This window comes from Colletes latitarsis, chromosome 2 (assembly GCF_051014445.1).
Source record: "Colletes latitarsis isolate SP2378_abdomen chromosome 2, iyColLati1, whole genome shotgun sequence".
NCBI lineage: Eukaryota > Metazoa > Arthropoda > Insecta > Hymenoptera > Colletidae > Colletes > Colletes latitarsis.
In genome coordinates, this window is record NC_135135.1 from 21,132,441 (window position 1) to 21,159,574 (window position 27,134).

Genomic DNA, 27,134 nt, shown 5'->3' on the forward strand with positions numbered 1-27,134 from the left:
AATCTTATTCTTGCCCGGACGACCACCCCGGTCCTACGAGAAGACGAGCCGAGCAGAACCGTAAGATCGTATCGTGATGCGATTCCCGATCGTTGCGCGCGCGGCCTCCGTGGTAAGCGCACAACTCTATTTTTCAGATCCTTTTCTTTCTTTCTTTCTTTCTTTCGCATTTTTGCATTGTCTCGCTGCGAGCTCTCTGATTCTTTGTTTCTTTTCTCGCGAATCGTGGATATCTTTAGAATTGTTTAGTTAGGAAGATTCTTTCGAAAGCGTCATGGCTGTCCTGCAGCGCCCGTTACGGCGACCGTCGTAAACAGTCGGTCGACCGAACACCCGTGCGTGTAAGTAGGCAATCCTACGTCTATGAAAAAACAACGAATGTTTCTCGTGCATTCAGTAGCAAACGCTAAACGATTTTCAAGAATATTCGCGTAGATACTCGACAGAGTAAAATAAGAAAAGAACGATTACTATTTTGTCGAAATATAATATTAAATACTTGGATCTTTGAAAAATGTGAGAAAATAATTGTCGACCTTCCCTGCGCTGTAATTATCTCCCTTGCGAAATAACGCCGTTCACAATTCCACGAATCGAATTACCAGAAAGTGCTTCTGGCTTACACGAATCCTTGGTTCTTAGAAAGCTGAGGTAACCTTTTTCTTCAATTGCTTAATAGTCGTTACTTCCATAACGCGAGTAACAATTTAACACCGCGATATAGTCGCAAGCATCGAAACACTTTGTTCAATTTAAATATATTGACGTTGAAATTAATAGTACTCCGACGATGTCCGTTATCTATTGTTTACTCATAGATGGTAGTTAAACAACGGTGGTCGTAACCAACCGACGATTAATTTAATTCCGAAAATTAAATTAATCCGACGATTCGTTATTCGATAAGAATAATGCAATATCGGAGAAATTAATGATTCGTTTTATCGGCAATCGACATGAGCGATTAACGATTATCCGTTCCAATTGTAATCGACAATCGTTGGTTCGATTAAATTTTGTCGGACGGTGGTTCGCAGCTATTTTCGAGATATTTGTATCGCGAGGCGCGTATCGATAGGGCAAGGATGCTAGTCGAAAGGTAGAGTAATAGAAAGGACTCGCACGAGTTGGCGATTCGATTGCCGAATTTGCACGAGGGACTACGGGAACCGGTCTCTCTCTTCTCTCCCTCTTGTTACTCCCCGCGGGTATTCTCTATCGCGATCCACGCGATATTCAGAGCACCACCCTTGTCCAAGGACTGCTCATAAAAAGGTTTCGATCAATTTTTAAGTGGCCGACCGAACGAACGAACGAACGAACGACCAATGGTTCTCTGTTTCTCTTTACGGACTGTGAACGAACGGAGAGAGGTTCCGTCGGTGTGTCGTGAGTACGTATTTCTACCCGCGTCGGCGGACCACGCGGACTGTATCGAGATCTTCGATTTGTGTGTAACACGACGACTGACTTTGCCGGATCGAGCCCTCGATACGCTCCGAATAAGCCTCGCTGATTCATTCTTGTCCACCCGTCGAGAGACGTTCGACTTGATCGATGATGATCCAGGATGATTTGTATTGTATATATACTGCCGCGGTGAATTGAATTTCGAGGAATCCGTACGGTGCGCCGTGAAGCTCGTGTAACCGCGACGCGTACCGCGCGATAAGCGATCGCAAAATGGGTAAAGATTAGGCCGCATTACGCCTCGCTCGATTAGGAATCTCGAATGAATGCCACCGAAACTCCCACGCGATCCTCGGCGTCGTTCGCATCGACGGAGTTTCTTGTAGGCGAGATTGATCACCGTCTTAATTGACGCATACCGAGACCAACGAGATCTTCAACCGTGCGTATCACCTGTTACGAGGAATTATTGCTCGTAAATACGCGTCACGTGTCCGACTTATCGATATTCCTTCTCCTCCGGACGATATTATTTAATCTGTGCCGAGCTACTTTATTATTCAAGGATAATTGCAACGGCAGCGTCCGTTGCGCTCTGACGCGTTACGCAAGTCGTCCGACAAAACTCGGGAAAAGAGCAGAGATATCGGGATCTTTCGGGATTTAATTAATGCCTCTTGGCCCCGGAGTGACGGGATCACGCCCCATGGCAATTTCCAATTACAACCGCTAGGACCAAGACGATTGTGGATCGTTATAACTCTGACGAGAGGTTCGTGGGAGGTCTAAGAAACTTTCCTTTTGGCCGTGTAATGCTTTGGCTAAAGTCAACCGTGGTACCCTAAAGTTCGCCGATGGCTAGAAATAGGTCTGCCGGGTGCACGTACACGCTCGTAGGCTAGCAGGTAGCAGAACAACCAACGGCCAGAAACACTTGTTCCCGCTAGATAACTTTCGTTCGCCCCCTCGACCGCTGTTTATCTTATTTACAACGTGTCTCGGGATTCGCAGACTCTCGTAGAGAGATCGAACTCGTTCGGCCTAACCTCTAGCCCCTGGCCACTTTGCGGCAAACTTTTCTTTCCGATTCGAAAATCAATTAGCGGCAGATTCAGTTTCCATCTAAAAAAGCGAATCGCACCGGCGACGCGCGATCTTCCGAGCCGGAGAGATAACTGGGGAAAAGAAGTTTTAATTAAAGCTAGAATAAAAGTTTAATCGAGCAAAAGGGATTAATTGCCTGAGAGGGGTTAGAACGAGCGAGGGGTCAAAGGGACTGGTGCCTCCCACTCCTCGATGATTCCGCGGCTTCTCGAGTACCATGGACAAGAGAGCCTACCCATAAATACTCGCGTCGAATGCTTCTCTGAAAGCCCTTCTTCGTTCACAAACAAAACCGCCCGCTTCGATACTACTCGCCCCGATGGGAAACGATGTTATTAAAAGCTACGAGCTTCCTCCTGCTAACGCCACAGTCAGCGTCGTTGAGTTTTCGAGCACTTTGCCGACAAGCCTTTTCGTTACCGCACATCGATTCTTCTATCACGGCCTATACAGGGTGGTCCGTTATCGCTGGTGTATCAAATCGGAGCCAAAATGTTGTTCGAGAATAATTAGAGGAATCGTTTCGATCGTTCTCGACCATCCGAAACCCCGTGTGTCCAAGGATACGTCCTATCGAATAAATAATGAATTTGACGGTTCTTCCAGGGTATAAACAACCGCGTGTTCCCGTTCGCGAAATAACGAATGCCCGGTAAAAATTACGATGTACACGGTTCATCGATTTGGGGACGGTTTTCGAAAAACGACGAGCCAAAGCCAGAAAAACATTTGGCATGGGGCATCGAAGCTCCTCGGATCATTTTCAACGGGCCGTGTACACCGATTGATCTATGACGTTCAGAAATTTCTGGTTACCGAGTATGTATAATGTGTCGGACAATAGCGTGCTTTACGACGATTTGATTTACATCGGATTTTTCCGGACGACGGTATTTTAGCCACGTCGAAAATCTGCGCGAAACGAGCAAACGCACGCCTCCGTCCATTCCTCTTTGTCAAACGAGTCTGTCACTGTCGGCACGACACGAGGGTAAAGTGTATAGAACGAATACCCTGTCACCGCCTTCCATTCTCCAAGCCTGGAAAAACATTCCGATTTCTGATCGCGGCTCGTTCGTTCGGAGCGCCGCAGGATCTAGCGTCGCTCGAAAATATACGAATCTCGATTCGATCGGCCTTCTTTCGCGCTGTTACCTTGCCAAAGTTAAATTTCCCAGGCTCGTATTTTTCTATCTCGTCCCTTTATCGTATATTCTAAAAATTACTAGTACCGTTTACGTATCCTCCGACAAAGACGCGGATAACGGGTGAAAATAAAAGGCACCGCCGCCCTCAAGGCAGAAAGAAATCGCTGATCCGAAAGTAATTGCCAATCAGTCCGCGACTGTCTTTCAATATTGGAACAATCGGCAGTATTTACAATTTATCGACAGATCGAGATGCTGCAGACGTCGAGTCGAAAGGGTTGGAGGGGAAAGAAATTGAAAATCTCGGGACGACGCGCGACGGGAGTACAGGGAATTTAAAGAACAATCGTATCGCGACCTCGTCCAAGGAAACTTTCCAGTCTCACGATATAATTTCCTTAACTCGCTTGCGTTACTATAGAATCTTGAGAACATCTTCCGAAAATGTTACGTCGAAATTGGTGGTCCTGTAATACCCTAGAATTTCTATTGTCCGGGGCAGTCCTTGGGTTTTTAAACAAAATTATAAAATCGCGTGTAAAGAGAGAAAAAATTAATTATGAATTCCTATAGAAATACCTTTTCCGAGAAAAATTTGTAACGCCGTAAACCGAGTTTCCAAGATTATGTTTTTGAATAAGCTGCGAGAGTTCAAATGTTCGTAAATGAGAGAGCACCTTAACGCGAAACGAAATGTACGCGATACGCGCGCGTTTCTTTCGAGTTTACGCAAGGCGGGAAAATTAATGGATATCATACTCCGACTACATCCCGCCGCAATTGTAAAAAAGCCGTGGCAGTAAAATTTTACTGTGCACTACGGTGTACGTACGCGAGATACGCGGGCGGAAAGTTTTCTAGACTAAAAGGAACTTGTTCTGCTGCGAAAGGCGCAACACTTTCAAACAACCGCGTTTCGACGGTATTTTCCGCGGAACGAAGGCGAAACGAATTGCCGGATACCGCAAACGAGACAACCGCTTCTTGCAAAGAACCGTTCGTCTTAAGATCGGCCATCGCTGCCACGCAAATTCGGTACATCGATCAACTTCCGACTCGCTTCGATTAATATTCTCGTCTTGATAAATAATAGAATAATTTTAATATCGATACCGTTATCAAAGACAGTTCGTATTTCATAAATTGTTTGGTACAACGCTTGGATTAAAAGGCTAATAATATTGTACTATCGGCTTGTAGCATCGATGCAAAATTAATCGGCCCGCTTGGCGAAACATCATCGTTCGTCTCGAAACATACGCGGCTCGTTAAGTCGTTCATGGGACGAAGAAAGGAACCAAAAAGAGGGTAGAGAGTCGATTCTCGTGCAGTAATTTTTTACTCGTGTTCGATCCGATCGATGCAAGTCAGATCGATTCGAAGAATGGGTCCCCTTTTTGTTAGAACCGAGCGTCTCTACAGCGGATTCCGACGAGTCTACTTCGCCCGGGCCTACGTCCGTCCGATTTAAATCGATTTCTCGCCACGATCGAGTCCGTTTGAATTTCGTTGTTACTTTCTTTTTGCGCGCGATAAATTGCCGTCATGGAAACGCACGGTGCATTAATCGAAACGCTGGCAAATCGTTTTCGACGGTCCGCTCGGCAAACGGTGCTGCGAGGACGCTCCAAGGACACATCCGGTTTAGAATTACCGAGGATAACAAACAAAAAAAGAAGTTGTTAAATAAAACTGGCGGAATATAATTCGATCCTCGATACAAGCGTGTTCGCGCCGTGCTTGTCGGCGTCGTAGCCGTTGAAAATATCGGGACCGGCGTATAAATAAACGAGGAAAACGGTTTAAACCGGAGCCGCGTCACGATTCCTTTCGATTCGTACGGACACCGTGGACATCGCGGTGCGCGAGATTTTTTTGCCCTCGGCCATTCTAGATTGTTAATTTGTCGCGCAGAACGCGCGTCGAATGCAACTATAGACCGTACATGATCTGGTTTCAATGCGACGCGGACCTCTTTCAAGCTGCACCGGCACAACCCGAACGACATTTAACCGGAAACTTGATATCGGTGGACATTCACTGCTGCGAGCTCTTTCAATTGATCGTGCCCTACACGACAATGAGGATCAACAACGTCGAAGAACGTGTACCTAGCAGCGTTCACGACGCTAGTAAGCACCGCTGCCTCGAACAAACGGATCAGAACTCGCTTCCCTTTTGTGCGCTATTGGGTTAGGGATTCGACCCCCGCCACACATCTATACCCGAACAAATTACAGGCCCGGCTAATGATTAAATATCGACGACGGATATATCTCGATATTTATCGACGTTCGAATCGTCGGTGCGCGTCGCGTTAAATATAAAATTATCAAGGATGTCGCTGGTCGCGCGACGATTTTTAGCCGGGCGGTGGACAACTCGAAACAACGTTCGCGCCATTGCATAGGCCAGGAAATGTTAAATCACTTTGAATATTCAAAGCGCGTTTCGATACGATTCGTAATTCCGCGAATCCGGTCGGTTTGGCCGTTCGAACGACCGGCCAATCGATAAGCTTTCATTATTATTTACTTCGGCAGACTGATCGTGCTGGGATTTTTCTCCCGGCGAGCAAACCGTACCAGTAACCGGTAAATATCGAATCGAGTTCCACGGGGGCGTGGAATTTTTGCCCGCTTCTCGTCCCGCAGAGAGAGAGAGAGAGATAGGCCGTATTTGCTTATTGCAACGCGACGAATCGCGTGGACAAACGGATTTAAACGGATCGAAACAAGGGTTGCGCGCGACGAAAGATTGTTTACGAGTCGGGGCACGTAGAAGAGTGCATTTCGGACAGAATCTCGGCCTTGCGAAAAACGCGATAAAGTTTCAACCGAGGTCCTCCCGATAGCGTAACGGGCGTGTCCATAGGTCACGCTAACTGTATCGTTAGGAGACAGCGACGACGCGGCCAACGCCATAACCAACGGCTCTAAAAATCTTTCGCTCGATGATATCGTTGAAGTTTATACGACTTACAAGAATACCGTATACGCGGCGCGTATAAACGATCCTATAAACGCGACATCAATGGAACATTTTAAACGCGGAAACGGTCGTGTTCTAAAATTCACAGCCACGGGCCGGTCCGTCTCGTTTCAAATTCAAACGACTGTTTCGAACGAGACTGATAAAGTTCAACGAAATCCGAAGAGGCCACTCCTGTTGGCTCGTCGTCCGCGGGAAAGAATTTTACTTTATATACGTTGGAAGCTGGATCTAATGGAATACGGTCGAGCGAGTTTCAAAGAGGGAATCTCTCGCGATAGACGTCCAAGGGAAAAAGTCTCGAATTACCGTTGGAGAAATTCAACTACTCTCGGTCGAGTAACTCGTTCGACGCGACGAAGCGCGGTTTCTCGAGCCGCGTTCTTCTTCTTACCTCGGTTGGTCGGGATTCGAGGAAAATTCCGGCCTCCCGCGAGCCGGACCGCGAGGGTTTATTCGATGCTTCTCGGGTTAACGCGACGAACGAAACACACCGGGGGTGTAAAACTCGACGAACCGGCGACTACGGAAATAGTCGCGGCGATCGATTTTCCCCGGCGACGAGACCTCTCGCCGCCGCGCGACGTTCAGCCGGCTAATTTCGAGACAATGGGGCCATCGGCAGCTTTTATTTCGCCCGTGAGGTAAAAAGACGGCGGAAAGGAGGACCGCAGCCGGCGGAGAAAAGGGACGGTGTCTGGGAGCGGAGGGTGCAGAGTACGCGTTCGGTCCCTGGACGCCTAATCAGCGCAGCTACGTCGTAATTCCGAGGCGCGGATAACGCAGGACCGACTAATCTAATATCGAAGCGAAATTACGCATAAGGGATGCAAATCCACCCTTGCACCCTTCTCCTCGGTCTCGTTCCTCGTCCGCCGGCGCGCGCGTCCTAATAAACTCCTTTCATTAGAGCCGTCCTCTCTCTCCACCCTCCTGGTTCACTCGAATGCGCGGCGAATGAACAAACTGTGCAGTCGTAACACACAGACTTGGCAACAGCTGCGGAACGAAACGCGCGGTACTCGCGGTTTTCTCTCCTTGCTCGATCCTCTCGCTTCCGCTTCGATTCGCGTCTCCTTCTCTCGCGGAATCCACCCCCGCGACGCGAACCTCTGGCCCAGACCGACCGGGGGCCTTCAAACTAGCCCCAATCTACTCTTTCATGGCAATGTATCGCGCCATTGTACTTACACGCGTACTAAAAACGTTTAATGATAACACCTGCAAGTTGGTGCTCGATGTAAATGCCGTGTAGTTGTTCGTTACTCCGCGATAAAGAGGACAAAAACCTCGAGGACCGAATCGACTGGGTCGCGCGTTTACGCGAACTCTTTTTCGGTGCTTTTAAGGGCTGAAAGCGACCCGAAAATGTGTCCTGCCAACAACGATAACCCGGTGTAAAAGCAGGGCACACCGATGTGTGGGTTCGGGGTCGTGTTCGGAGGAGGTTTTCGCGTAGGTGCGCGGTCGCACGAGGACGTATTGTCGCGCTGGTCGCGGTGGTTGCGCAGCGACGCGCGAGTACGCAGCTGTGCGCGCGGAGCGTTCGTCGTGCACGTATACAAAATTACAGACAGCTCGATGGAAGGGAAGTGGAACACCCAGAAACGAATGCACCGCTCGGCCTGTGAGGCAAACAAATATCAAATAAATGGGACGGCTGTGCGAAACCTCGACGTTTTAATTACTGGTATTTAGCCGCGGCGTGGGGAGTCAAGGGGTTTCTGGTCTTTCTACCCTTCCCGCTCGCTACCCTCTTATTCGCAACGTTCTTTTTAAATTTTTCCTAGGGAACGCGTGGCTCGACGCGTCGGCCATTAAGCGTTCTCCTAGCCCCGCGTTCAAAGTCGTAATTTGTCGGGTTTGCTGGCGAACTGATTTTCCAAACAGACAGTCTCATTCCAGCCGATAATAAGACCGTCGGAGTTGCGTGCATTGAAATTTCGTCGGAACGACTGTTTTTCGCGTCCAGTCGGTTTTACTAATCTAGAAACCGTAAATTGAATCGTTCAGCGAGAATAGCGTGAAAAGAGTTCCATTAACTCTGAACTGGCAGGGCAAAGTACTTGTCGCGTGACCGGGAGAATATGAAGCCTGAGATCGAGCGTACACTTTGTCCGATCTAATAGCCGATTTTATTTGGATTGCTGCTGTACAAGCTTGTCGCGAAACAATACAGCATAAAATCAATTACTTTTTTTCGGCTGAAAGTTTAACAAGGAAACGCTTATGGAGTAACTACGCGTTGAGTTTAGAAGCGAAGATCGGCGACGAGATCGACAAAACTTTCGAAATTGTTATTAGTTTTTCCTAAATAGCTCCCCTTTTTTATTTCGAGCTACACGGTGCTCGCGTTTTGCTTGCGAGAGGGTGGTAACGAGCGCTGTAACCGAAACGGCTGAAAAAACTATGCATAAATTAAAAGTTCATCGGGGATTACGGAGCAAAGCGGTCGAAAAACGACGAGCTCGATAATCGAGGGGAATATTGATCCATCCGTGAACGACGGCTCGACAGCAGAACGTTGGGTAGTTTTGTAAATTTATCGACGCGAGCGCGCGCGCGTATAAAAAAAAAACCGAGATAAACGAAGGGAAGAGGGGTAAGTTCGAACGATGCGAGTCAATTTTTAAAGGCACCGTTCCGTGTGCGTTCGTGTGTTTCAACGACGGCGCGAGACCGAAGTTCCAAGGAGTAAAATATTTAAAGGTAAGCTGTACATCTCACGTCAGCTTATGATACGTGCACGCGAGCCGCGCTAGCTGCACGATATGGATATCATTAACCGGGCGTATTACGAGTGTCACGGACTTTAACGACCGGTACCTCGTTACCAGATAGGAATTAATTATTTCTGGGTAATGAAGTGTCAAGGGAAGGGGACACGTTGTTCGAAGTTATTCGACGGAAGATATTTCCTCCGTGCCGGGGGATCGGTACACGCCGGGTACAGGAGTTATTTCTAATTACGGGAGCCGCCGCGATCCGCGAAGTCGATTACTCGGATCGGAGCCATCCAAAGATTACGGCAAAATTGCCGGGCATGGGCGGTCGTGTCGCACGTGACATCGGTCACTTTAATTATACACAGACCACGTGTTTCTCTTCTCCTGCCGCGTAATACTCCTCCGCGTAATCGTTCCCTCTTGCTATTTCAAATCTAGACAGCTGGGGAACCGATATAGGTTATGACGAAATGTAACATAAATCGCAAACAAATAATATTTACGAGTTCCGTTGCTTCAGGCACGGAATCTAAAACCCGTCGAATTAACGGGTTACGTAAATCTAGCGTTAAAACGTATATTTCTCGGTTCAATGGTCGAAAAAACAGCCCCGTAGGTCGTTTCGTGAAATATAGGAAGCTACTTATCCCACCAACACTTGGCGAGGGTTCATTATCCGGCCGCATAATGATATGGCACTTACGTGCGCACGACCGGCAGCTTGTGCGTCGCGTTGAAGGCGTTTCAATGGCCGCGAGAACGGTCTGGATGAAGGGGTTGCGCCGCGGGGAACGAGAATGTTCTCTACCCCTTTTGTCCTTTAACATCTTTGCGAGCGGCGACATGTCAAACGGTCCGTCCCCGTTGGCTGTCCTGGGAATATAAACAAAGACCCGACGACAGAGGCTGCAGAAGCAAGTATAATGTCCCTTCTGACCCCTTGCTTCTGTTCCTCGTCCTGCGTCTTCTCGATTCCTCTACCCCCTCCGGCACTTTTCGCTCAGGCTGTTCCTTATTCCTCGATCCGCCTCCTGTTCCCTTCGTCTTTTTCCTCCTTCCCTCGCGGACCCCGTCCCTGACCCTCCCTCCGCCAACCCTTCGTCTTCCTGCTCCCGCTCGATCCGTCTTATTCCGATCTACGTTCTCGCTTCGGCGAGGTTCTTTGCATTGTCGGAACGAGAGCCTTCGCGAGATCTTAATTCCTCTTTGCCAGCTCCATTCCCGGAGTTCTCGAGCGTGAAATCGTCGACGGTCGTACCCCGCGCGATCCCCCACCACCCCCTCTCGGCCACCCCGCGACAATTCGCAAGAATAAGACCGTGTCCCATTATCGGATCAAGATATTATCATAATTGCCCGGAGCCCTCGTCGGTCGCTCGCGGTGCGATCCTAGCCCCACCGAAATTAAAATTAAAGCAAATACGAAATTAAACTCGCGACCCTCGGGATCCAGCTATTATTTTCACGATGTTTTGAAACGATCTTGCGCGTGGAATATCGCTGTCGGTCTTCTGGAGGCGTTGCTCATTTTTATGGAGCCGGTAGCAAGTCGCCGGAAATTATGCGGCTGTGAAATTTATGCGAGCGTTCAACTTCCACGCGGAAACGTTTTCCGAAGCATTAAATTATTTAACGATCATTTTTTTAACCGTTCCGCTCCTGTTGCCTGTTTCGACGAACATCCTGCGAAATAGGACGAAGGTTTTCGAAATTGAAAATTTCGCCCCGGTCTCGAGATACGGTTGAGATCGATCGTTTCGAAACGGTTTGCTAGACGGTTGCAAAACTGTGTTCTTCGAATTTAAAAGATTTCCGTGAGCAGGAAGGGCTGCCCATATATACAAGTTTCTCCTGCCGCCGCGCGTTCTCTTGCGGGTATCCTTGACTCGCGATGGGGCGAGGGAATTGCCAGCACGAACGTGCAGGAAGTTTAGCGTGATCTATTGGCCGAGTTTTCGCTGTACGGAAGCGCCGTTGGAATTTAACGAGCCACTCAAAACGAATATTTTGCTCTAGCGAGCATCGCGGTGCGCCGGAGATACGAGATCCCTATTGAAATACGTTGTGGGTAATTAAAGTTTTCTAATTCGTCAGACGGATCGCGATTATAGGAGCCGTGATCGGCACGATTTAAGACGGTCGTTCCCGAAACTTTCCGACCTCACGTACCGTGCGCGTTTGCAATTTTACGAAAAGCCCTTGGCGAACTCCGATCGCTCTCTTCTTCGAGCTGTTTTTTCTTAGATCGTAGCCCAAAAAGATAAAGTATACGTTCGGAACGCGTATCTAATTTTTTCCACCGTCCGTTCTTCCGTCTCAGGCCGTCAAATATACTGCAATGTGTCTGGAAAAAATGAAGCCCTTGGAAAAACGGATCGGATTGGAAGCGACGGACGATACCCCGGAACCCATACAGATAATCCTCAAAATACCGATGTTATCGGTACGGTCACGCAATAAAAACCACCAACGCAATCTCGGCTATCGCACACGCTATAAATATCGGGGCTCCCCGTAGGTAATATTGTTTTCTGAATAATCGGTTTAAGGTTTACCATTCTTGTTCAAATTTCACGGTAAAAGTTATTGCACCGCCCATAGCGAACAAGGAAGCTGTACGAGTTCGATGACACGAGAAATATTCCGGTTCGTTTTATGCCGCATAATGTTTCAACGTTCAGGGTAGATTAAAATAATTTGCGCTCGATGAAATTTCATAAAATTAATAAACATTAAAAACAATAGATCGCGCGTTTAACAATTCCCCCAACCTATCCTTGGTAGTTTCCTTGCTTCCTTCGTATAAACACGAAGTGTACAATTATTGTTAGCCTTTTGTGCTTTCCACTTTGTCTGCTCCGTGCCTGTCGCTGTAGGGGTTCTTTGCTCGATTCCTTGTACATGCTGGTGGCCATAGTCGCACGGGTCAGGAAAACTTATTCGGCTAGTACAAAAGGGCTATTCTCTAACCGTAACTGCTGCACGCTTCGAATTCAAATTTACCGTGGTTAACATTTTGAATATCGTCCAATCGTACACGGAGTCATTGTGTAATTACACCCTGTGAGAATTTATACTCGATCAAAGTCTAGCCGACGACTCGGACAGGATACGCTTAAAATTGATGATAGTGCAAAGTAATCGTTGATGGAAACAAAGTATGCGATTCTTCCGCGGGTATCTCTCGACTGATGTGGAGTTATGTTTGCAAAAGTTCGGTATGGTACCGAATAGGCGAGGGTTTTGAAAGTTTAAAAGTTTCGTTAAAGTCTGCGGCAGCTATTTCGTCTGGAACAAATTCCTAAACGAAGACAAGCACACGTTGGTGGGTAATATCGTCGATGTGCCATGTACCGTGCAGTAGATTGCGGTTACCGATGAAGAGAATTTTGGAGCTTAGGTTATTAGACGCAATTTCATCGAGTGCGCGAATATGATCGTTGTAATTTGAAACTTAGCGAACTTAATTACTTACTTTTCGACGAAACGCGAACCGAGTTTCTCGACCCAGCCTAGGTAGGTGGGGATCTTTGTTTAATGAATTACCCTTCTCGACGCGGCATTAGATTAAATCTGAAGCAAGTCGGTGGGCGTGAGGGTAGCTCGAGTAAATTGATACAAACGACACACTGCCCACCCCCGCCTCCTTTCTCTTCTTTTCGCCCAGGTTTTCTTGGTTCCTTTTTCGTTCAACCCCTCTTCCCTCCGCCGTTCCCCGGCCTTTTGCACCCTCTTGCCGCGTCCGCCCCCGATTCGATCGAAGGAACAGGAAGGTGTTCTCCAAGTTATTTTCGCCGTCGTATCCCGCCGATCAAAATGCCGAGAGGCGCGTGAATTAATCTCGGAAGTACTTCTATTCCGTCAAACGTCAACCCGACACGCCCCGATAAGTGTACGTTTTGCAAATTGAAAACGAGGATCACCGGGGATCGGTCGATGCCTTTCTCCGTCTAGGCGCGGTCCGACATTGTTACGTTAAGGATCGTTTTACACGGCAGGGAGCATCGAATTACCTTAAACATTTGTTCGACTACACCCGGGGAAAGGTTTTCGATTAACAAACGGATGGGATACTTGGTCGCTGTAACCGCGACGTTTCGCGGTTACGAGGGAATATTCAACGAGCCCGGAGAATTCCAGCTTCCGTCGTTACTTTTATTGCGCGACCGCCGCGAGTAATGTATCTCCGGCGACGTACAAGTCCGTCGAAAAGTTCTATCAACCGGCAACGGGCTCGTCGAATCGTTCAATTTTTTCCCTTTTCCCTTGTTCCTCTCGACGACCAACGATCCAACGTAAACTTGGGACGATTTACGCCCCCGCGGTTCAGCTTGTTTTTTATATAGCTGTTGTTTATTGCGCTCACATTCTTCTCGCGATTTTTCCGCGCGTATCGGACCCGTAATGGCGTCGCATCGACGGTTCCCCGTCGTCGGGACTTATTTATTCGCTTCGCGGCTCGTTGAGCTTCGGCTTTCCCCCGGGCGGGGCGACCACTAAATTAATTTTGGACAGAACGGCGGCGGGCAGAGGGGGACGGACGGGGTTCGGGGGCCAACAAATTCCTTCCGACACAGTCAATGAGATGCGGCAAGTTGGCGGGAGGCTGCGCCACGCTACGGTACCTAGGAGAGATTATCCTAAGAAAACTTTCCCGGGAGTTCCCCGGCATCCGGGCGTTACTGCAGTTAAACAATCTACAAAATTGAAATAATATGCAGATGTAATTTCGAGTAACTTTATATCGTGCTCGCGGCCCCGCCGCCCTCTACGCCCCGTCGAGTGTCCCAGGGCGGCGCAACTTCGTGACGAGCCTCGATACTCTTTCCGTTCCGTCGCCTAACAAGCGAAACGCTACTCCCTGCGCGAACATCTTTCCCGAGAAAACGAGCGAATTTATATTTTTCGAAACGGTCCAGCCGCCTCTTTCGTTCGCTGAAAACGAGCTTCCTACGTCCTGGGGAAAATTAACTTTTTTTTACGACACGACCTTGGAGAATAATATTTACGCTTCTTAGAGTTTCGTAATTGCTCGACCGTTCCGGGGTTTAACACCAAGTTGCCAGGCTCGTTGCGAATGGGTCGTACGCTGTACGATACTGCTAACGAAATTTGTTCGTCTAATCGTTAGTATAAATACGCGAAGGTGCCCGTAGCTAGCCAAACTTTTGAAAAGTATTTGAGTCGTCGAGGATTAGGAGCAGAGGAGTCGGAACCACCAACGTATCTTTTTGCAGTCGCGTCGTTGCAGTCCGCAAAGACCGAGCATTCGCCGCAAAGGGGGGTGAAGGCAGAGGGGACACGCAAGGGCGAAAATTATATAACTCGTTACCCAAGATTTCTTACGCGAAGGAATTCCATTCCCGTGACAATTATCCTTGGCCGAGAAAAGCGTACTTATCCGGTCGGTGTCAAGTAAACGGACGCGAATGAGACGAACGCGGTATTACGAATTCTTGCGCGACGTCTACCGGCCATAAGACTTGCCGTAATAACGGTGTCACGGACGTACCTTGCATGTGTGCACGCGTGTACGTATGTGTGTCCAGCGGCGAAAATGTCTGGTATGCGGGCTCGTATATCGTGCACGGTCCGTCGCGGCTTCCGAAATGCCGAGGATACTCGTGTCGCGTAGATACTCCGGCAACGAAGAAGTAATATCGATCTGGCATCATCCATCATGGCTCACTCTATTAAACCACCGTACCCCATTTTCCCTGTGACCCCCTTTTCGCAATCACTTTACTCGGCCTATTCCGCGTCGATCCGAACCACCCTTCTCGGTCTCGTCTTATCCCATCCTTCTCGCGCGACGCACCCCTTCGATTCACCCTCTTTTTTCTTCTTTCCAAGATCCTCCTCCCTAACCCCGGCCTCGAAATCGCGGTTTTTCCCGAAACCGTCGTCGTTTCTGACTGATACTCCCGGGGAATCTCTATCCTCCGACACTTTTTCGAGCTCCAGCGAACCCTTAAAGTCGTCGTCCCCGTTCGCGAGCAATTCGAGATTCCAGGCTGTCAGGGTGCGAGCGAAAGATAAGGACAGCTCTGACGGATGCTAGACGAATGCCTTGGGCGGGCTCTACACGGAGGCTAATTACGATCCGCTTCTCCGAGGTACAAGAAAAAGGCGTCGAGTCGATGAAAGGGGGAACGCGCGGTCCCCGATTTCTTATCAGGATCTGGCCACTAGGTCAAACCCGAAACTAGACTTTCGCGATATTCAGGAGCTTTCTAATTGGTTCCGAGGCAATTCGCGACCGAGTCTCTGTTTCATTAGTCCTAAATTGTGCCCAGACTTTGAAGGGATAGGGTGACCGTTTACGAGCCGTTATCGTCGCCATTGAAATGGTAATTGCTAGAATGTTCCGCGTCCCAGGTACAGACGTTCCTGAATTAAGTCCGACTTCAATTCTAATCTCGGAACAACGATCGTAGCTGCTATTGAATGTGATTAAATTATTGTTAGCTTAGGTAACTCGGCTCGCCTCGGTTTCAGCGATAGCAGTCGAGGACGTCGGACTTTATCTAACTTCCGTCGAGTGCTAAATTGACTACTAAAGATTAATCCCTTAAGCCCGTCCAACTGTATCTGCCGGACGGGTTACATTGTAGTCGGAAAACTAGCTTCTTGACTCTTCGGGGTTACGATTCGTCCTTTAAATTTAGTTTCACGGTAGGACAGCGTACGATGCGTTCGTGATGAGTTCGTGGATCGGCGGCGCGTGACTTTGCAAACTTTCGCCGATTCGAGTCTCAATAAAAGGGCCAGCTCGTAATTGAGAGGGCGCCCGAAGAAATTAATTGGCTTCGATATCGGACCGAGGAAAATAGATCGAGGGTGTGACGCTTCTTTTGTCAAGAATTTCGCTTCGTCATTACGGGGTTTATGTAGATATATTGGTATTAATGACGTCGATGACGTCGCGCGTTCTCCGCCCCGTAGAAAATTGCACTGGCAAGGTACGCACGGCGTAAGGTAATCGGATTTCGGGCTTCCATTTTATCTTCGGCTCTTTGATTGCAGAAGCGACCGCGACGCGTCGAGAATCGTGACCGAGATCAATTCGCCGGATACGGATACCCTTTAAATTTACGGTGTCTCAACAGTTTATGGAAAAATTGCCAATCTATCTGCCGCAGTTTCCTATCTCCGCGTTCGGAGCTTCTCGTTCGTTTATTTGCCATATGGTTCAAAGTTTGTCGAGAAACAAGGTTACAATATCGTAAATATATTATTTCCAAGTATCTGTAAGACAAAATATAAGAACGACAATATTTGCTGCTATGTTGTTTGATGTTTGAGTTAACCAAACGTCACTCTCTAAATTTAAATTAATAAGAAATTATTTCTACTCTTCCTATACGATATTACCAACGAGAGAATCTAATGTTAAGGAGTGATCGTAAGTGTATATTGCACGCGTAAATAATTTCTTGCAACCGGGTGTGCGCGTTTATCGCGGTACGAGGCCGGAACGGCCGCGCCTCGGAAAACAGAGACAGATTACCGTTGGTGGCGGGTGACTTGGCGGGAAATATTATTCTTCGTGAAAATAGCAGGCTGCCATTGTGCGGGCGCACATAGAAATGAAAAGAGGAAAAACCAAACCCCTCTTCTCCCCTAATAGTCATTTGTAATACTTGGGTTTGTCCATGAACACGAAGGCAGAGCGAGATAGGTGGAAGATGGAGAGAAATTTGAGGATCGGAGGCAAGGGAGAGTCGGTTCCTTCCGTAACGCAGTAAATCGATTTCCTATTATCAAGCCATTCTTCCCTATAAAAGAACCGAGTAGATAGATTATCCACGGCATTATCAAACCATTCTTTTTTATGGGCCGTCGTAATGGGTCGTCGGAACCAACGACACGGTCTATTCTTGGCCACGCAACAGCATGATTTTGCATTAACCGAATGTTCAAAAGACATACGCGTAAACGCCATCAGGTTATAGATTTTATTCGATGAGAAACGGAAATGTCGCGACAGAAATTCAAGCGATCGTTCGTCGTACACTTTGGCTAGTCTCGCTGTATCGGTCGCGCAACCTGCGAGACACAGGTTGGAATGCATCGCGTGATTCACGGTCGTTAAATTATCCTAACAGGTATATCGAGCAGCATCTGTTCGCGATTCCTTGTCCCAACCGTGTAGCGTAAAGAAACGTTTTCGTTCGCGGACAGATTGGCTTCCATAAACGAGTCTGTCGATGTTTGAATCGCGAACGAGCGCCGCTTGAGAAACATGTGCACAAGGTAAACGACGAAAAACTTGTTGACCCATTTTTCGAACGAAAGAGAGATTCGACGGGAATTATAACGCGAAAGACTCGACCGACGAGTTTATGGGAAAATTGATACGCGTAACTCGGTTTTCCGCTTGCTGAAAGGAATGGTATTCGATACACTATGGAACAGACGGTCCACGCCACGCTGAAACCAAAACCAAAACCATAAACTCGCCAGAGACGATTCACTCGTTGTTAGACCAAATTATACAGTTTTGACGGTTTTGTTTCGCGTTAAATCGATTACTCGCCGACGGATTTCACCGACTTCTAGCCAAACTAAACTCGGGTTCTCGATTTCGCGTATAGTTTTGATTACATTCTTCCGTACGAAGTTTTTCACTTCACAAATTACTGCTGGAATTATCTCTCGTGTTTCGAAAGCTTGGTAAACGTTTCGCGAAAACAGTAATATGGTTAACAGAGCGTTTGGAAGAAGAAAGGTCGCGTTCTCGTTATATAAATGTTTCTCCAGTCGTTATTCTATTTTTCGAAAGTGGTATCTCGTCCGTGGTATATTCTATTTTAAATTCTTTCGTATTTTCCCCTTACTTGGACTATTTTCGTCCCCATCATCGATGCGTACTTTAATGCGGTCGGAAGCAAACTCGTTCTAGTCGATTACGACGATTAGACCGATTAGAAAAATTACATGTTTGAACAGCTATTCTACGCGTCGTAAGGAAAACTGGTACTGCTTGGAACGATGGCAAATTTTCTGTAAATATTTAACCGGCCTTTGCGTCTACGCTCAAACAATTTTTGCTTGCACTGTCTCGTTGAAGGAAATCCTACGAGTGCGCTCCACTTTGTTATAAAAATTTCCTCGAGTCTCCCGAAGCGACCGGTTGTCAAAGGACGCGGTGTGTTCCATCGTTGCAGCATTTTTCTTCGAAAGTTGTCCGTGCTCCCCCGATACGACGTCGGGGTTGGCTTCGCGACCTATCTCCATGTTTTGCTGGTTGAGCAGCTCTCAATGGTCGATCGCTGTTCAACGAGAAGCGATCGCGTTCGACGAACCGTCGAACACCGTAAATCGGCCCGTGTAGGTGTAGGTACTCGCGTCGACATTTTGTCCCTTCGGAACAGAAGGGTGACGGATAAGCTTAATGTAGTGACTAGAGGTCAGAGGGGATGATCTCGGTTGGGTGCGTGGCAGAAACTGTTGGTCGTAAAACGGTCGCGTAATTTCACGCCACGTCGCGAAAATTGCCTAGTTTCGAGAAGACTCTGCCCCCTTCACTCCCCCCCCCCCCCCAAAAGGATTCTCAGGGACCGGAATTTTTCACTCGATCGAAAGAAAGAATTGTCTTCGCCCGTCTGCGTCCGTCGGGTTCCCTTCGATCCATCTCCGTCCTCGACACGGCCCACACTGCCTCGCGGAACAAGCTTCTTGCGGACGAATTTCTTTTTTATCCGGCGTCGAGATTTACGTTTTGACGCGGTTCGATGCGACGTGTTTCCAGCTCGATGCGTCGCCCGGCCGTGTATTATTTAGTTTATCGATACACGGACGAACGTGATCCGGTTCCAGCCCGCTCGAACGATAATTACTGTTGACACGTTCGACGACGCTCGCGTCGCTTTCGTCGGTTCGGGGGATACTTTTACGCGTTGTATTTTCACGCTTTGGAGAATCTCGGCCGCAGGAATCACCGCGGATCGTTCCCTCCATCGATCAATACCCTCGGATCGCTGCGTTCTCTAACGATGGCTTTCTATTTGTCGGTCCTTTTTCGCGTTCGGGTGAAAAAAAATTTACTATTCGAACATATTTTTGTTAAGACTTGCACGAACGATTATAATCCTTTTTCCGAAACACCTGCGCGCCTGTACGCTCCACGATGTATTTAGCAAGGATAATTCTGTTCGATGTGGCTGGTGGTGTTCGAGAGTTTTACTTTTGAGACCCGGAATCGAGAATAAGAGCATTTTCGACCGAGCAAGCGGAAAAGCCTTTGCGATGGGAGTTGCTCGTCGCTCGTAATGCTCTTACGCTACTCGTACTCTTAATGCTCTATCCAGTACAAAGTCTCGAGACCGATTCGCACTATGGGTAACGTCAGCGTCGAGTCAGTCAAAGTGGCGGTAAATATTCTCCTTCCGTAGTATTTACAGACCTACTTCGGAATGCTGACTGACTCGATGCTTGCTCGAAGCAGCCTTTATTCCTGACAGAGTCTTTTGATAGGAAAATTCAACGATAGTCACAGAAAGACTGGTACAGCCGAAATGTTGTCGATCTCTGAACTAAACAAGACTATACAATTAGAGTTCTCTAGTGGGCTCCAGAACTGAGCCGAAAAGATTCATAGAATGTAAGCTCTACTCGTATATGTCGTCTGTGGTTGAACGTTTAGCTTGTAGGACGCGCCGTGACGAGTAGTACATGCGTTTAAAAAGATGGCTGCTCGTCGGAAGGGTCCTTGGGTGACTTAGGGTGTGTAACACCCTGACTACCAATTACTACGGAAGGCTGGTCGTCCAACATTGTAGTCGGGAGAATAATATCCAGCTCGATGCCGCTGCAGTACGCGGTCATTGTCTTTTTCGTTGTTTCGTCCGCATATTTTGTCCTCCGCGTTCATAATTTTCACTGGGCGTATCTGTGTTGGTGGGTCGCGCAGCCGCTCGTTGCGGGGCTTCAATTCATTCAAAATTATCTGCTTCCTTCCTGACCCTTTCTCTACCGTCGCGAGACAGAGCAACTTGTGTGCGCCACATTTTGAGAGAATTATGCGCGTTCATGTCCACGCGGGTTAATGCAGAGCGGGCGGCGAGGCGGCAAAGCGAAATATGAAGCATATTTTTCGCTCCGCCACTTTCAACGGAAAATTATAGTGCTTGGTAATTAGAGTTTGTTCAAATTCCTTTCACCCCCACAGTCCTCTCTGTGCTGTTTGCTCGTTGCATCGCGCAGCGCCGCGCCCTCCTAAAACCGGCATTTTCGCTTCAAAACGCGCTCGTAATAACAGCAAACGCAGAAAATTTACGTTTGTCCTGCACCCGAGCGCAATCTGTTTGCGATATAGGGACGAACGCGTGCGTCGCCTTGCTTCGCCGAAGCAGAATGAAAGCCAATGTTCTGCCACGATTTAAAAAGATCGACGTAAACTATTATGTTTATATTTATGAAAACAGTGCTGGTTAGTGAAGACTTTGTATACTTGTTTTACCACGTTCAATTTAAATTGTTTCGAACGAGTATTAAGTCGCGTAGTTATCGGAATAAGTAAACGAATACATTTGAATACGTTTCGAGGGAGGTCGAGCAAAACAAACTCTCGATTCTGGATGTTTTATTTTTGATAGCAGTGGGTTAGGTAGGGGCGAGTCGTTGCGCTATCCGGATGGAGAGCAACGGTTGTTCGGCTCACAAGTGCGGGTCACTTTTCAATTAAAACTTGCTGGGAGCGATCCAGTTGTCCGCAATAAAGCTCTACCGTAATTGTTTAGTTAGGACTGAGTTAGTTCAAAGAGGACTACATATTCCACTCGAATCCCTACTCCCGGACGCTAAGAGCCAGGAAGTTCATCCTTTCTCGGACGATTCCCACGTCGTGTAGTCGACGGATATTAACGAAACAAGTCCACGAGCGAAAACTGATTATTCGGCGCGCCCAGCGACGTACGCGAGCGGGTGATTTTAGCGAACAGAGCATTTATGTAACGTCGTAAGCTTCTTTAAAGGAGACGCGGTCGCTTCGTTTGCCGGGGAGGCCAAATTCGCGTAAACCGCGGGAGCGGGATCGCAATAAAGCCGGTTTTAATAACTTTCTGTTTGCCAACGGTGCGCGGAGAGGTGGACGATTTCATCGGCACTTGAAATTCTTTTTTTTATACGGTAGACAGACAGACCGAGAGGGAGCGGAGGATAATTTGAGTTCCGATGTTTGACCAATTCTTGAACAACGGCGAAGCAATAACGCGGAAGGCCTCGGGTTTGCTCTCCCATCGGTTCGCCGGTGGCCGCGGACCAAGGGAAACCGACGGAAAAGACCGAGCAAACTATAAAGCGGTATTAAATTGATACAGTGACTTATTTTTATTTGCCGGGGAAAACTTCGCCGCCGAATTAATTCAGATCTACGGCCCCGTCCTGTGTGCGTATTATAAAAGTTCTCCCGAGCAAACTCGCCCCTTGGTTCCCTTTTCTCTCCGTCTTTTCTTTGCTCTCGGTCCCGCGTTGCTCTCTCCGCTGCGCGTATACGCGCGGAAGCTCGTAAAACCGGACTTTTTGTATTCATATACGTGACTGCAACTTTCAACGGGCCGCGTCGCGGAACACGGGTTAAGTATATTCAAGGATTCACCCGCCCCGGGGACACTTTTTTGCACGCATCAGAACGCAGCTTTTTCATAACCACGTGCCTCGAGGAACCTCCTCGTCGCCCGGCTACCGTTCCGTTTCAATTATTTACTTCGCGCCATTCTTACCTCCGGCGTTGGACCCTCTCGAGGAAACCGCCGAGAATAACCGAGTTATCCCGTCGAACGTTTAATAAATAAAAACGCCGATTCGATCCTCCGATGCGCTTCGTAGAACAACGTAAAGTTTGTCGTCGCGTCCGTCGAGGATCAGCCTCCTCGAGAACCCTTCCGGTACTTCTTCGCCCTTTATTTTATTATCTTAGGAATCCTGGCGTTTCGTACACAGCGCAAACGATATTTATTATTCTTTCGTCGGAATTAACGTCGATTTCAACGCTAGTTCCCATGTCCTCGGAGGACGATTTTGTCTTGGTTTCTTTATTCAACGTCGGCGGGGACAGCGGCAGGACGGAAACGGAAACGAAAGCGCAGCCACCGAATGCTGTACGGATCGAGACCCGAAAAAATATGGCCCCCGTTGGAAATACAATCACGGAGAGTGGTGGGTAACGAGCAGCAACGATTTACACGATCGAGGAAGATATATTAACGAAGATAAGTAGGAGCGTGAAACGAATGGATCTTCTCCTTTCCGGCTGCATAATTTCCCGTCAAGTATGCGCGATCACGCGTCATTCGATCGCCGCAGCCGCGATGAATGTCTAACGCCCGGCAACGGTTACGTGAAAACAATTTGTCGCCGTCGGGTTTAGTATTCGTGTCTCGGAATTCTTCGAGGACCCTTTTCAACTTTTTCCGCTGTCCCGGGACGAGGAAATGACAGCGAGATGTATGTACCGCGCGAACAGTCGGCTATTTACGACGTTTAGAGGGTTATTTGCCCGCGGAAGAGTCTATGCGTCTGGCATCGCGTGGATTTATACATTTGCAAAAAGCTACATGCGCTGTCGAAACGCGTCCGTTAATCCCGCGACTTTCATCGTTTCCGCTTTGCTCGCGTGCCCGATTAATCGGCGAATCGAAGAAATCGTGTCTTTTCCCGATCGATCCCTTTCAGGCTCTCTGCAAAATTGATCGAGGGGATCCTACAATCCTCTCTACAACCGTTTTACCATCGTCCGTCGTTGCTCGTTTGTTTTAATCTCACCGAAAAAATAACGAATCCGTCAGAGAGATCGAGTCAGCTATCGATGAAACGCACGGAAGCCACCGGCTTAATACCGATATCGTTGAAGCAACCGAGAAACTTTATAGAAAATAACAGCGTTGGATTAAGAAGTTCCACGAAGATATTTTTAACCTCTCCGCCGGAGTTTGAAGTAAACGGCCATTACCCCGTGGAATTGCCGATAAACTTCGCAGCTGGATAGCCAAGGCTGTCCTTAATTTTTAAAGTACATAAAAACATTGCCATAAATAAACCAGTTAGCGCCGATCATGCTACCGGTCTTCTCGAAGAATCTCACAGGAATATACAGGGTGACTCTTTGTATCTCTGTACTCGAGTTAAACGACTTGCCTTGCACAAATACGAGACGACGATTGATCCAGTACCATTTTCCTATTCTATTCAATTATTCGATTGTTCGCTCACCGAACGTTTCGTTACAACGTTCGAACCGTGCGTATCAATATGTATAAACTGAATATTTCTGATAAAATACGAGCCTGTCGATTACCATTTCAATCCACGCGAACTCTAAGGTCGCAAAGCGAGACGTGGGTATGGAAGAGTCGATCCCCGAAGGCTGATTTCCATGTAACAGGCTACTCGACGGAATCGTTCTGGACAAACGAACGAACGCAAGCACTCGAGTATACAGGGTGTTCGGCCACCCCTGGGAAAAATTTTAATCAGAGATTCTAGAGTCCAAAATAAGACGAAAATCAAGAATACCAATTTGTTGATTGAGGCTTTGTTAAACAGTTAGTAACAAAATTATTGTTCAAAATTATTAATAAAAGTCGATCACCTACCCGAATTGTTTTTCTGTAAAGTGCGTAGGAATTCGGGGGTATGTCTATTGACCAAAAATGATTGTAATTGACCCCTGCAATCGAAAATAATTTTTTCAGAACGATTTGAAATTTTTTTTTTCGTCGAAAAATGTTCCGGTCGATATGGAACTTCAACGTTAATAACTTTTTAACAAAGCCTCAATCAACAAATTAGTATTCTTGATTCTCGTCTTATTTTGGCCTCTAGAATCTCCCATTAAAATTTTTCCCAGAGGTAGCCGAACACCCTGTGATTGTTTGAAGAAACTGGCTGCTCGAAGTCCGAAAGAAGAAGGACCCGTGTCGATTTCGAGAGAACAACACCTCTCGGGGCCCTCGAAAAATCATTAGCAACGGCATATGCGTCGGGGAACGCGCGACGTCTTTTGGTATTCGAGTTTCGGATCCTTGGAGGACACTTGGCGCCTTTGAAAGCAGGGTTCTCGGGTGGGGCATATTGCGGAAGCCGTCGAGTATTTATGGTACTCGGGGCATTATTTGTGCGCGGAGGGGTCCGTTATAGGGACGTCGAGTGCATCGCTAATATTGGCACACACTGCCGGCGCTTGGCTGAGCACAATTGGAGCGTTGTGTAAGTACAGACTGCAGCCTCATCAATTACGCGTTCAATTAGCAAGGACCCCCGTCCCGCGACGGCGGAGAAGGAGGAGAGAAACGAAAGGAAAGCGAGCGAGCGACACGATGTGCAGTCGCGAAAATCCGTTCAGCCGCCACTTAACCGTGAACCCCGTTCCCCCGTGTCCGAATCGATTATTCCTAAACGATACCTCGAACTCGAGATCGAGCCACGGACTCGAACGAACCGCGAGAAGAGAGGAACGGAGAAGCACGCTCGGCAACAACTAATAACGAGGGAGAGCAACCAAGAAAAATATTGGGTTGCCGCGAGATTAAGTTCTTCTAAACTCATAAACCATTGTACTCGGAGGATGCTGCCGGTCGGTCGGCCCCCAGCGCCTTCTCACCCGCGACTGCGTTAAATTTATTATTCTCCTTTCGCTGCGTTCACAAGCTGCAGCTCGATTTAACGGTAGGAACGTGCCCCATTCAACGAACGCTGTTTTAACAGAGATTCGCGAGTTTGCTCTGCGCGGATACCGTGCTGGATCCAACCTCGCCGAACCCTCTTTCTCCCTCCCTTATTCGAGAGACTAATCCCGGGAGCCAACGAATATATCGCGAGCGCATCAATTACAGACGTCGCGAACCGTTCTCATTACCGTCCTCTCTGGAAAGGAATACCTAGGTATTTTCGAAAACCGCGCAACCGTCGGGATGCGGTAATCCGAGAATATTAACCGGGGCCATCGGTAACAATATCCACGGAGTCGGGGCAAGAGTGACTAACTGATCAAATACAGCCCACGGCATCGAACGATAGAAGGGTCTTTTCGAGTTTCTCGCCCCACGGTAATATCGGCCGATACACCCGCGATACGTACACAGGAAAAATCTCCTCCCCTCCCTCCGGCTCCATATTGGTCACGCCGGCTGGCCGCGTGTGCGTGCATCGTCGTACGTGTAACCACGTACCTGCGCGAGGAGAATTGCCAATATTGGACAAGCTTCGGCGCGTTTATTATCGCGAAACCGAAGCCGAAAGTAATTCTTGATATATTGCCGGTGTTCCCGGTGTCGTGGCTCTCCGATCGGGACATTTAATCGCAATTAGTAACGGATCGTTGCCCTCTGCCAACGTTCCGCTCCTATCGTCCGACTAGGTTACTTTTCCATTCTTTTTACACTTTTCTTTCGCCCTCGCGAATCGCAATTTGCGGATGGCCTTCGAACCTTTCTCTTACTAAGTTCATTCTTTCACTATTTATATAAATTTCAATTATAAAACGTTTCAAAGCATCGCATAGTCATTCTAAAATGGAGGAAAACGTTTCCATGCCGGTACTTTATGCTGATAGATTTCGTTTATCGTCGAAAATACTCCACGCACGAACAATAGCACGAATGTAATTATTTGTCAATAAACGTGAAACTAGAAATTTTCGAACAATCAAAAATAGAGAACAACCTGTTATTGCACAGGAAATACAGTTTTAGAAAAAATACTATTTTAGAGGGAAACGATTACGTGTATTTTAAGGAATATTCGCACAAATCTAATAGTAATGTCGCTTCCGATTAACGTAAGCTGTTTAAAAATCGTGCACGTCTTGGCCGGAAATTGTCTCTGGTTTGCTGGAACTGGACCATTCTGACGTATCAGGGCCACTAAAAATCGATCTTACCGTTAACCGAGTTCCGTTTTCGCTCCAAGGACCCCAGAGTCGGGGACATCGGATAAAATCGAGGTTTTTTTAAAGCTTCGCCGATATTTCGGCACAACGAATGTTCCACTATCTCGCGAGGATGGAACGGGGAAGCAAAAGAACAGGGAGAAAGAATAGAAAGACTTTCTGACGTGTCGCTGTTTCCAGGGGCAAGAGGAACTGTGAAAAATTATATTCTGACATACCACGACCGTCTTTCTGGAATTTTTATTATCGGTTCGCACCTTTGTTACCGCGATCTACGCCGAAAAGAGGAGAAAAAGAACGAAGAAGGGAAGAGGAAACGCGTGGCGCGACCGCGACAACGAAACTTACGATTGTGGATGCATATTTCTCGCAGCAGTATTCTCTCCCCTTCTTGTTTTTCTCTATTTTTGTCAAACATATTGGTAATCGATAAATTTAATAAAAGTTTACAGAAAACCGAGTCAAAGGGTTCGAGTTGTTCCTTTCTGTTCACGAACTGCGAATTAACTCTGCGAATCGACTGGGAGTTCCATGAAAAAATATTTAGAGAAATGGAATGAAAATCCCGTCGACGCGAGGATTGATTTTCTTGTTACAAAAAGTTAGTTCTTGCGTCGAAAGAAACATTTGGCAAACGTAAACACTCGACGAGTGCCTTATAAAATTCTAACGATCTCTTAGAATTCTTTTAGTCCCCGTACGTTCGATTTTCTCCGTTCGACCTACCTTCGGAATACGTCCATTCGTCGAGCAATATCAACACCGAGTGTGTGCGTTCATGCTTCCCGCCGGAGATGCTATAGAAAGTCCGTAGAACGATAAATAACAAATAACGTAATTTTCTACTGTTATCGCGAGGGGTTC

General features: G+C 47.6%; 1 protein-coding gene across 1 annotated transcript in view; it reads right to left on the reverse strand.

Moving 5' to 3' along the window:
• The window catches only part of Toll-6 (Toll-like receptor 6), a 77,525-nt gene that overhangs the window by 41,161 nt on the left and 9,230 nt on the right, over nt 1–27,134 (reverse strand). The window lies entirely within an intron of this gene.